Source organism: Astatotilapia calliptera, chromosome 11, assembly GCF_900246225.1.
Source record: "Astatotilapia calliptera chromosome 11, fAstCal1.2, whole genome shotgun sequence".
In the NCBI taxonomy this organism is placed as follows: Eukaryota; Metazoa; Chordata; class Actinopteri; order Cichliformes; family Cichlidae; genus Astatotilapia; species Astatotilapia calliptera.
In genome coordinates, this window is record NC_039312.1 from 10488743 (window position 1) to 10501688 (window position 12946).

Genomic DNA, 12946 nt, shown 5'->3' on the forward strand with positions numbered 1-12946 from the left:
ACATGAGAAGCTCTTATGCAATATGGGGAAACTCAGAGGGGTGAAAACACACCAGTGCTGAGAGATAACTTAGAATGAGATCTGACCCTCAGTTGTGCAATTTACATACCTTCCAGCTACTGGTGTTTTTGTTTCAGATTGTGCTTGTCAGAGCACGGCTCTAATTAAAAGCGGAGTCCTTAGCTTTAGGCTGCAGGTGTATCACTTTAATAGCACTCTTTACATGCAGCCACCATGGTTCACTATTTCAGTCCTGACAAGTAATTTTAGACTTTAATCTGTAGGCCTAACACTGACATGCTGTACTGCTTCTTTTATTTCATTTCTTTATGTTTTGCTTCTAAAAAGCTAGACTTGTATTCTTGTATTTTTAAGGGATTTAGAGCAATAGCCCAGGCTTCAGTTTCAGCTTTCTAAGGGTCCATCCATCCATCGATCCATCCATCTTCATCCGCTTTATCCGAGGCCGGGTCGCAGGGGCAGCAGCCTAAGCAAAGAGGCCCAGACCTCCCTCTACCCAGCCACCTCCTCCAGCTTATCCGCGGGAACACCAAGGCGTTCCCAGGCCAGCCGAGAGATATAATCTCTCCAGCGTGTCCTGGGTCTGCCCCGGGGCCTCCTCCCAGTGGGACATGCCTGGAACACCTCACCCAGGAGGCGCCCAGGGGGCATCCTTGTCAGATTCCCGAACCACCTCAGCTGGTTCCTTTCAATGTGGAGCAGCAGCGGCTCTACTCTGAGCCCCTCCCGGATGGCCGAACTTCTCACCCTATCTCTAAGGGAGAGGCCAGCCACCCTTCGGAGGAAGCTTATTTCTGCCGCTTGTATCCGTGATCTCGTTCTTTCGGTCACTACCCACAGCTCGTGGCCATAGGTGAGGGTAGGAACGTAGATCAACCGGTAAATTGAGAGCTTCGCTTTTACACTCAGCTCCCTCTTCACCACGACGGACCGGTGCAGCGTCTGCATTACTGCAGCTGCAGCCCCTTTCTAAGGGTCTTTGACAGTTTTTCTTTGGACATTGACTGCTTTTTAACTCAACTGATCTTTTTCAAAGGATTCTTTTTTGGTCAAGCCACTTAAAACTAACCGAGGAATCATTAAAGCATAAAAAGGCACTTAATCCAAGGAACGAACCAGTGTTGTATCTATATATAAGACAACTTAGCACATAATCAATTTTGAACTTTATCTTTAGGTATTTCTTCATATTTCTTTAATTGAATCTACAGAAAATGCTAAATATAGCACAGTTTGACAGGCACCAACAAGGTGATTCTAGCTATTAGCAGAAAAAATGGTATATCACAGCATGGTGTGCAGTGTGTTCTGCAAGTGGAGGACAAAAGCACAAGCGGCCAAAAAAATTATCTACAGCAGATGAACAGTATCTGAAAATCATGTCCTTTTTAAAAAAACAAACAAACAAAACAAAACAAAACAAAAAGCTTAAGCAAAGATCTGACACAGGCCCTACAGGTGATCCATTTACTCTTCACTGAAGCCTTATTGGTACTGGTCTCAGCAGAAGGGTGTCTGTCAAGAAGCAGAGAGAAAAGGCTGAGGTATGCCAAATCACACAAGAACTGGACTAAAAGTTCTTGTCATGGATTGGCCTCCCCAGCACCCAGATCTCAATATATCATGTGGAATCATCTTCATGGAGACCAGACCAAAAGGCAGCCAACATCCAAAGAAGAGCTTTGAATATCCTTCAAGAAGCCCATACAACTATTCATGAATGCTACTTAAAGAAATTACAGGAAAAAGAGAGATAGTTCAGGTTTGCTTAAAGAATAAAGGTGCTCATGTTAAATATTGACTTTCAGGCTCGTTGGAATTACAGAAACTCTGTTTTTGTCTTTTATTTTCATTCATTAAAGGGCACAAACGTTAGAGTCCCCAAACACAAGAAAACGAGCTACCCCGACTGCATGACGTTATGTCCGCACATAGCATTTCCGGCTCTATAATCCCCTCCGTGTGCTCCCTGACAGCAAGAACTGAACGCCAAGTTCTAGTGTAACATACATCTCCAGAAACCACGGGAACCCTCTGAACACGCCCTCCCCCACTTAGACCTGAACGCCGCATTAATCGGGTCTCTCTAGTGGGCGTGGTCTAATATAAATGGGAGGCGTCGTTTGCGAGGGTGTGTTTGTAAGCGTGCGCGTGTGTTAGAGAGAGAGAGTCCTCCCCTAGCCGCATGAGATGACGAGTGCCCTGCAGTCTTTACAGTCACTGTTTTTGCGTTCTCCTCTCCTCCTCTGTCTCTAGCGGTTCACTCCGGAATGCTCACCAGCGTGTCCTGATCCAACGCTGTCGTCAGTCCCTTCATCTCCAGCCTGCCCCGGCTCTCCGTGTCCGTCCGCGTGTGAGGGTCGCAGCCTGCCCGAGGTGCTTTCGCTGTAAGGTGGGTGCATGTTTCCGAGAGCATGCTTCTCGTGCGTGTCAGAAGAGTGCTCATTGTGGACGTGTAGTAAAAGTTTAACGATGACACAAGCCATTATGAATGTTCGGGACATGTGCGGGACCTGCCTCCCTCTTTGACAACGGTGTGTCATTGAACTTTGGAAAGTTTATTCATTGCGCCGCTCTTCGGCAGTCACTTGAACTGACCATGTTGTAAACCTACAAGTGGAAAGCTTCCGCTGAAGATGCCCCAGGCTGGCCTGTCCTGAGGCGAACAGGCACGTCGAGAAGCCGTGCGTGAATCTCGTACAGTGAATCTCGTGCATTTCCCAAACCTTTCTCTGCGTTTCTTGGCATTCCAGTTTGGAATTCCAGGAGCCTGCCTTGTTTGTAGTACTTTGACAGCAGTCTGCAGTGGCCCTTTAGCCTTCTTTGAATCCAGTAGGACTCCAGCTCCCCGTGTCCACCTCTCCCTCCTCCTCTTCTCCTTTACACCCTTCCCAAGAGTTTCACCACTCTCGCCTTATCTCTTTATCCCTTTTGCAGCATTTACTCCGGGAGAGGGGAGGGAGAGGGGTAAAGGAAGTTGTTCCAGGGATACTCTTGTTGCCCCATTGCAGAGGTTCTCAAAGTGGGCTCCTGGGACCCCAAATGGGTCCTTGAGTGGGTTCCAGGTGGTCCAGGATAAAGTGAGAGAAGTATTTTGTTTTTAATGGGTTGTAACAGGTGTCACTTTAGTTGGAAGAAGAATCAATAATGCTCTCAGAGGGTGTAAGCTTCAATCCAGGCTCCATTATAGAGGCTGCTTAGTGTGAAAATCTTTAGGCACCCCGTCTTTGAGCTTTACCCCAAATACTTTGAATGCACAAGGGGAGCCTGTCTGTTGAACACTTCAATCTGTATTGCACGCTGTCTTAAAGGCCGTTGGAGCACATATTAAGTCAACAGCCCAATATTTTGTCTGTTATACAATACTTTGAGAAACATGTTTGGTTATCACAATTTTAGCAGTGAAAGGATTAGTAAATGAGAGAGCCTGATCATTATCTAACTTTATGTGGAAAGGTCCTGACAAAGCAACTCTTCTTAGGTCCTCTAATCTGCCTTGTCATTTGGGCATTCGTCCAATCAATTTCTTTATTGGCTGCATGTGGTCTCTGCAGAAAGTTACATAACCGCCCAAATTTATGATTCTAGAGACTATTGATGTTGGCCTGTGTGTTTTGAATACAGATCAGTGTTCTCTCTGGGAATGTGGGGTGGGACCAGAGAGAGGCGCTTGGAGGCTGATGCATGACTGACTACTACCACTTTTTTTTCCTTTTTTTTATTAAAGTACTTCTGTCTCGTCAAAATATGGACTATTTGCTTTTCTCTAAACTCAAACTTATCTGATGATCTTCAGTTTCCTTTCAGCCTCCTCTTGTTTAACTATTATTGTATAAAATTGGTCAGCATTAAAGTAGGAATTATATCTAGTTATTTTGAATACAACTACAACATTAAGTTAAATCCTTCCAAAAAAGGCTGCTGTCAGCCCACTAATCCAGTTGTTGATCTATTCACCAAGGTGTTTGTGCTTCACAGACTGATTGACCTAAATGAGGCAATCAGATGAAGGACACTTTTGCAGCCATTCCATTTACAAACAGGTGGTGATAACATATGGAGCAGAACCTGTCAGGTGTGTTGTTGCTGGTGGGGAAAAACCAGCAATATGAGGCTGGCTTCCCTAGAATGAGCTCTGGGATAGCTCATTAACTCAGAAAAGCAAGACTTCCTAATTGCATTTAGTTATTTGCTAAGTTGATTCTCAAGGAACTGGACTGTTAATAGAAACAAGGAAAAGGCACACATAAAAACAGCACAAAATTAAACATAAAACACCTGACGATCAATAACCAATGAACTTGTCTGATATATATATATATTTTTTTGTTTGTTTTCAACCCTGGTTCTGATATTAAAAAAGAGATTCCAAATCCACAGCATTTAAATTTGGTAGCATGTCTTCAAATTAAGATAAGATAAGATAAGATAACCTTTATTAGTCCCACACGTGGGAAATTTGTTTTGTCACAGCATACTTAATACTTACTTAATATACCATCTCAGAACAAATACAGGTAGAGGGCAGTGCTGCCAACTCCTGATATCTTACTTAAGTTGCCAGTTGGTGCACATGAAATTGGGAAGTGCTTCTTAAACAGAATCATTATTACAAACTCTTGCAACTTAAAGGATCCTCGTTCCTGCCACCAGAGAGCCAATCAACAGCAGGACCAAACAAAAACATAAGCCACATTCCAGGTTATGATGTTCACAACTGTATTATGATGGTATGTCTACTTATTGTAGTCAAGCTGTACTGTACCGTGCAAAAGCCCTGAGCCAACCCTCATTTATATTTGGTAGGGAAATGGGTGATTTATTGAAACATGTGCAAATATACACAGAAATGCATTATATAAGGCAAAAACAGTTAATACAATTCTCATGAACTTGAAAGTTGATGTTTGGCAACCTGTATTCATCATCATTACAGCTTGAATGAGGCCAATCCATGACTGGTGGTGCTGCTTTGTGGGGATTTCCTTTTCTTTTTCCTCTGTCTTGCTATGCTTTTAAATCTTAGCCTATTCCCCCTGTTTCCCTTCCGTAAGAATAGCTTTTTGACAGCAACCCATCTACTGAAACCATTTCTAATGAGGCTTTAGTGAATAGCCGATGTATCAACTGAAGCATCAGATGCATCTCTTAGGTTCTGTGTCAGGTCTTTGCTTAAAGACATGATTTTCAGATGGTGCTTATCTGCTGTAGATAGTGTTGTATGTCTTCTTTTTTTTTGTTTCGTCCCCCTCTTAAGGCTTGCCACTTCCTTCGGTCCTCTATCTCCAGTTTCCTCAAATTTTATAAATTTAGTCCAGCTCAGTTTGATCTATACAGGGCCAAATCACTGTATAACAACAGTTGCCTTAAAACCCTTTTGTTGTAACACCCTACAATGATACAGGCAAGACAGAGATGCCCCACCCACCCAAATGAGTAGGCACTTTGGTGGCAGTGGGAAGGAAAAACTCCCTTATAATAGGAGGAAACTTCCGTAGCAGGCTCAGGGAGGGGCAGCCTCTGCTACGACCGCTTGGGGGTGAGAGGAGGAAAATGTAAATGGTTAAGCCCAAGGGCTGGAATGAAATTGAGTGACAAAGCAGCTAATGCCCAAATAAAAACCTTGAATGATCTCTCAGAAGGCCTAGAGAACTATTACTCAAAACCAATTTAAAAATGAAATGAAGGTCAGCGCTCCTTTATAGCAAATTGTAACAACATCAGGGGTAGCTAAAGAGATTTACACAGAACTGTAGGTAAGTGAAGTTGTTTTTCTTGGTTTATTGTCTTTAATGGGAGTTCGCATGATATTTGGTGAGATGAGCTTGAGGAGTTGATCAATTTGCCACTCTGGGCTGAGCTGTTAATGATGCAAAATATTTAGCATGCAGTAAAACATGACCGATTTAAGCGGTGTTTCAGCACAAGCTATTTTATGTCCCCGTGACCACTGAAAGTTATTGCTCTTTCCCAGTTTAGATGGGATCTTGGTCTTGATGAAATCGCTGCCAAGTGGTGAGACTTGGTTCTCACACAACTTTGAAGTGGCCTTATCACGTGGCTGCCGCTACATATCGTTTCTATATCGCAGAGGTAAAGGTTTGTGATCATGGTATCGGTCAACAAGGTTAAGCAAAAACAAAAAAAACTGTCAGATTTCACGAACCTTGTCAGAGAGGTAGCGCATGAGTAAAAGAAGGACCCATTACATTTTGGTGCAGACTTCGGTCACTTTTTGAAAACAATGGAATAAAGGGCATTGACCTCGTTGGGAATGCTCTCTCTAAATGCCCTTCTAGTTTGATTATTTTGTGGTCAAATCACTGCGCACATGGCAACTGCCAGAGCTGCGGTTTCTTTCACCCCCTCCAGCACCAGTCCTGCTATTTCAAGTCAATGCTAAGTAAGCACAGGCATGATGGGGCATGAACTCTGTACAGCTACAGGCTGCCAAAACGCTGCTGACTGCACGTATTCCAAAGAATTTTACAATAAGTTATACTTCAATCCCACAAGGATTCAGGTTTGTGTATTTCATAAGAATCTACAATGAGTTTGGTTCTGTTGCACATACTTTTTTTTTTTTTTTTTTTTTTAATATCGTCTGCTTTGCAGTAATAAATCCAATTATTTCAAAGCCAAGACTTGAGTCTCATTTTAAACTCGAGGCGATGTGACATACGGTAGGTACGTATATGTATGCAGTGGGTATCTCTGTTACTGCTGCTTTTATAAATGCATAGTTTCACTTGCTGTCCAAGGGGAAAATTAGCAGAGATATCCTGTTAACTGGTATTGGTGGTGTAAGAGCTTGTGGTCGTGCTCTGAGCAGCATTCCATCAGGTCTTGCGTCAGCTAACAGTCATTCAGAACTGGTTGGTCTGGGCTTATACACTGTTAATACCCCCCCTCCCTGATGCCATGACACCATTAACCTAGGTCTGCTCAGGGACCACAGCATAGTTCATGTTATTCCACTGACTCCGGATCTAAAAGCAGAGCAACTTTACCCTTTGTGCCAAAATGTTCAGCTGAGCTGTCGGTGATTAAAAACTTGTGATGTTAGGGACAGCTTTTTGAGTTTCTGGACAAAGGTAAATTTAGACTCAGTTGCATAAACATGTATAATTTATTTCTTTTTTTGGACTGTGTATACTGTTAAAATTGTATACATTGGATTGAGTGTCCCCGACTGCTTACAGAATAATGAATGCCTTGGTATCTCAACTATAACTGCTGAGTAATCATGTATTGCTTTGTGAAAAGTAATTTCTAAGAACCTAAACCCTTGCCAGAGGAAAAACTTTGTGGTGTTATTCTTCCCCCCCACCTCCATACTGTAAATATGGACCTGTATAAACCTGATTCTCACCACTTTCCACTTGTGACCTGAGGAGATGCAGTGCTTGCTTGTCTAAGTACAGTGGATAGTTTCTCACTGTCTGGTGTTCGCCCAAATGTAGCTGAAAGCCTGTGCGAGTGGCAAGAATGTTTCCTTTATTCTGCAGGTAACAAAACGCCTACCGGAGCCTGTGGTCGCTTGGGTGCAGGTAATGTGCTGTGGTTGCACGGTGATGATGAAATGACCCCTCTTATACATAGTTACAATATTTAGTTTTAGTTCTCACAGTGTAGCCCATTGTCTTTGTCTAGGTGCAACCTATCTCCTACTTTTACTTACCATCTTTATCAGTCTTACTATGTTAGATGGAATCTGCAAAGCAAAATTAGCTGTCTTCATGAACTGCGTGATTAATTTTTTATTTTTCCCCTAGAAACTATCCCCAGCAAGAACTCTTAACAGTATTTGTGGTGTTAGTTATATCTGTTCTGGACTAAATCGGTGTCTTAGTCTCTCTTGTATCTGAATGCCACACCATTGACTATGAACATGTTTATTTTTCTGTACATTACTAGATTTTCTGCCCCTTGGTTTGCCAGTATTATTTCTCAGTCTTAAAAGGGATTAGGACTTAATGTGGTGTACTTTGGTACTTATGAATAGGACTTATGTTAAGTCCTTGTTACGGTAATTGTTTTTCAGACAGCCAAGTTTGTTAGCATTCCTAAGACTAAGTAAGTAAAATACGTCTTATTCCCCTAAAGTGGTCACGCAGAACTCAAGAGCCTTTCTGATTTGAGTTTTCATTACAAGGACAGTTTTAGTTGGGTTTGATGTTTTGTTTTTGTATGGAGGATGAGACTGTGTGACTCAGTTTTGGTATTTATCAGCTTTATGGTGTGGCATTTCTTTGCATGTTACAGCGCTGTACAGTTAACGGTGTTGGGTGCTCCCACCACCTAACGTGTTGTAAAGATGGTGTCATGAGAAGGCAAATACATCTAATGTAACCCCTTGGGGCCACCACTGCAACCAAGTTGAGTGCAAGCATCGTGGCTCCCAAGCCTGGTCCATTCATCTATGCCATTGCATAAGACCAGTTCTCCAAAGCAGCCAAGTGAAATCCTCATCCAATTAGGCACTGTCCACATTTCCAAAAGGCTTTTCTCTCCTAGACTGGTGCTATTCAGCCTACCCCGGCATGACATCAGGCCCTCTCTTATAGCCCCACTTTACGCTGCTGCTCACAAATAATGAAAGCTGCCAATTAATGACTAATCAAGATGTGCAACAAGCATATCCACTGAGGAGTGACTACCATCTGATCTGCTGATTAAAACAGAAGACAGAGATCCTCTGTTTAACTTTTTCTTTCCGTCTTTCAGCATTGCATTGCTGTAAAAACCGCCAGCTCTGGCAACCTTACTAGAAAGGCTTAAACATTAATAATTTCAGGTATTGGCAAGTGTCAATAGTTATTTGTGGGTTTAATATCTTACAATACATGCAGTGAATTATATTTGTTTAATAATGTTCAAGATATAAAGAAATTACACAGATTTAAAGATAAACCTATGGAGCCTAAGGTATCGAGAGTAAATCTCCAGCTCACTCGATTTACATTATGGTGCTGTATGTGTCAAAGTGCTACACCCTTACCACTCACACTCTGGCATGTAATAGATTTCTGTAGGTTGCCCTGTCATAGGACGAATTGATAACATGCAGCTTTAAAAACTGAATATTATCACTTAAGGTGTCTGGCTTCTTTAAACATACAGAAAAATGACTGACCTTCCCTCCCTCAGGGTTGGGTTACGGTCATTCCCTTCAGTGGGTTCTCCACAAGTCCCTAGACATTAGTTGGAGCTGTTTCAATTCTTGAATTGAGACACTGTTTATGGTCTGGACTGAAGCACAGGGGCTGAGACTGAGAGAGGGTTTGGAGAAAGGGGCGGTAGCTGGTCTGTTACACTGCAGCATCGATTAACTGTGATAATCGGAATGGGTAAGCTTGCCATAGTTATTGTACCAGAGTCTGATCTGTTCAGATTTAGAAAGTTGTCAAACACCAACTTTGGGCTTCGTTATGTATTCCATGTCAAGAAGGGGCATTATAAGAATTCTTAAAAACACATTACCTGATATTTTTTGGACACTTGGGAGCAGTAGAAACGAGCTGTAAATATGGAATTGTCATAATCACATCTGCTAACAGATCAATTGGCAACCATCTGGCAAATGCCAGTCGCAAAGGGAAAAATGTGTTTCTCAACTAGTTAGCGAGACTACCGTGGTTTGCAAGTCACTGACTTGTCTGCAAACACTCACCAGCTAGTCTCTAAGTGGTCATAAAACTGAAAGATGGCCACAAATCAGAAATGGAGACAGGTGCTTTCAAAGTAAAAGTTGTGCTTTTGAAACATGTTGGCTGCAGCAGTCAGGGACAAGTTACAGCAAACAACTGCTCAGCTGGTAGTTAGTGTTGATAGACAAATCAGCCACAGGCAAAGATTGCAAACTGCTAGTGACCAGCGCTATCAGCAGGAGGTTTTTGGTGCTGCAACTTCTTAAAGAATGATTTCAAATAGCGAATGGCAACAACAGTTGGGGGAAAGGAAAAATGTATAAGTGGTGATTGTTATTGGGTTGCCAACCAGTCTTTGGTGATTCATGGATGGATGGATTTTCTTTCTTCCTTGGTGATTATTTGTTTGGCAGTTCTTTAGAGACCAAAACCAATCCATCTATTTTCTGCCACTTATCCTAGTTGTGTAGATTTTGAATCTCTATTACTGCAAAAAAAAAAAAAAAATTATTCATGTTTTTTCCAGCAAAAGTAACTTGGCAAGTACAGATTTGTGCAAACATAAATAATGTCTAAAGACTGTTCTTACAAAAAAAAAAACTTGGTCAGGACAGTCACAATCACACTTGTGACTATCTCATAAACATTACATCAGTCATTAGAGTCACTGCAGTGAATTCTTTTAACACCCATCTTTGAGCTATGACTTAACTTTAACTACACACCTCAAGACGGACACATAAGCCCCACCCAAAGTTCTCAGTAGGACAAAGATGGGCAATGCAGGCGCACATGTAACCAAGCAGCAGTTATTACAGCTGCGTCTAAGGAAGCGGCAGGGGCTGGCAATAACTGAACGTTCATGATTTAATTCCAGAATGCTTTTCTCCAAAGACTGTGTGAAGAAAAGCCATACATATTGGAATCGACTGGGTGGATGTGAAGATGCATTATAGAGTACGGTGTTTTCAGTATTCTTATTTTATCGATAAAATCGATTCATCGATAGCTGCAGCACTACTGCTAACTGCCCGCTTTGTGTGCCAACAAATGTTGTCATTTATAACTTCCTCCTTAAGCACCAACTGCCAGTTAATTTGCCATCTGCTCAAATGAGAAACATTTACCTAAACGGTGTTCTTTTTCAATTATTGCTACTCTTGAAGTCATCAGTTACCATCCAGTAAAACTGTTTATTCTGTGTCAATTCTCTTAAGTAATGTTTGCAGTAGTAAAAAGAACTGAAGGACTGGGTTACTCTTGCTTACAGGGGCTCGTGCAGACAACTGCAGGAGCCACTGACAAGTGGTTGTTTTTGTTATACTTTTTTTTTTTTTTTTTTTTCAGGTCCACTTGGAATTCACCTGAAACAATGCACATGTTCACCCTCTGATAAAATCTGTCCAAAGCAACTTGACCATTGCATACTAGCAGACTCAAAATATAATGGCGGTGTAACAAGTTACTTTTCTCTACCCCTCGGGTTAGAAGCGGACTCTTTCGTCAGGCTCTTGACACTTCCATTTGAAGATGTCGAGTGATGTCAAGCTTGTTCCACCTGCACTTTGTTGCGGTGACAGGACTTGCATAAAACAAGAGCTGAGCATCTCATGTACATGGAAATCAAGGACGCGATCTTATGTTGTCTGCATCATAATCACAGGATTGACTGTCGAAGAATATAAAAGGGTGCTTCATTTTAATCTTACCTGGTTTGACTAGCATTGCATGAAGTGTGTTAATATATAAAATATATTAACGAGACATGAATTTTATTTGGAAATCTGTTCCTGTTGTGAGCACGTTCTCAAAACGCAACCTTTTTTCCAATAATCTTTAAATACTGACTTATTAAGCCGTCGAACATCTTTCCCATATTTTTCCCAGTGGGATGAGAGAGAATGAGTGAGGGAGAGATCAAAGGTGTTCAATGAGTGATCAGAATCCCTGCAGGAGAAACAGGTGAGCTTGGAAAAGGAGTCCTGTGCAGATGTTGACTCCAGGGCATTGGTCTGTTTTAAGAAAAAGCACAAGACCACCCCTTTAGGGGTTAAAAAAGTCACCTTTTGATGTTATGATACCTAACTAGGAAGCTTAAACACTGTGTAAGTGTGTATTGTAAATGATTGCACACTAGATGCACATTGATATTAAATCATATTACAGAGGACTGTATTGCCTGTGATTCCTCTGTCAACAGTGTGTGGAAAGAATGCTCTCTGCGTTCCAGAGATGACTGAGTAGAGTTGAACAGCCACCTGTTAAGCTGTGTCCAGTCTAATCAGCTGGAATTAGGCTGACTGCGGTGAACATATTTTACAATTGTATACACAACAAGAGTAGTTGACACAGGTGTGTGTGTGTGTGTGTGTGTGTGTGTCCCCAATAACGAAAGAGGTATAAAGTGATATACTATGGTAAAGTATTGAGTGTGTCACAGATCCTAGCAGGAAGCTATGCTGTGACTGGATTGGTAAACTAATCAGTAACTAACATGCTGACACAAAGTAGGAAATACAAACTGAACAGACAGGTTGGCAGTTAATACAGAAAAACTAGAGCAAAGGGCATGAAATTTATTTTTTATTTTTAAAGTAACTACTCAGAATCTTGTTTCCAAGAAAGGTTGTGGTATTATGTAAGACGGGGTAGGCAACCTTTCTGATGAGTGCCATCTAAAATTTCCTCAAAGTCAGTGTGCCATATGATTGCATTAGCAATAAATTTCATAACGCTCTATATTAACAGTTACACACTATATAGAACCACTTTATAGAATTATATTTGTTTGCAGATGTTGGCAGCTATCAGCGAATAGTTATCAGCTATTTTGAAACCCAAAAAGACACTTTTTATCCATAACAAGAACTCCATAACACCAGATGAACTAAAACAGAAAAGGCAAATGCTATTTATGATCTCCTCACAACAATAAGAAAAATAAACTGGGCCAATATGGCATGTTTGTTAATACAGAGATACAGAGTTAATGTGATCTTAGATTAATTCACTGCGTGTCGTGCCCAGGGCTGAACTGGGACAAAAAGAAAAACGGCCTGGGTATTTTGACTAGAGACCGGCCCACCAGGTATTATAGGAAAAGCCATAAAGCCTTTGAATGAAAACAAATGCTGTTGTGACAGTGATATACAGTCTTGTTGGTATATGTATGATTTCTATACATTTTACATCAGATAAAAACTTTGGTTGTAAGATTCAGACAATTATTTAATAAAAACTAGACATTTTAAATGAGAATAAGAAAGAAAAGTATT

At 41.4% G+C, this 12946-nt stretch overlaps 1 protein-coding gene across 3 annotated transcripts in view; it reads left to right on the plus strand.

Moving 5' to 3' along the window:
* Nucleotides 1-2142: 2142 nt before the first annotated feature.
* The window catches only part of grb10b (growth factor receptor-bound protein 10b), a 64440-nt gene continuing 53636 nt past the window's right edge, over nucleotides 2143-12946 (plus strand). For all 3 annotated transcript variants that reach the window (XM_026185943.1, XM_026185945.1, XM_026185944.1), the window contains exon 1: nucleotides 2143-2413. The gene's annotated coding sequence lies outside the window, so the exon portion shown is untranslated. The remainder of the gene's footprint in view (nucleotides 2414-12946) is intronic.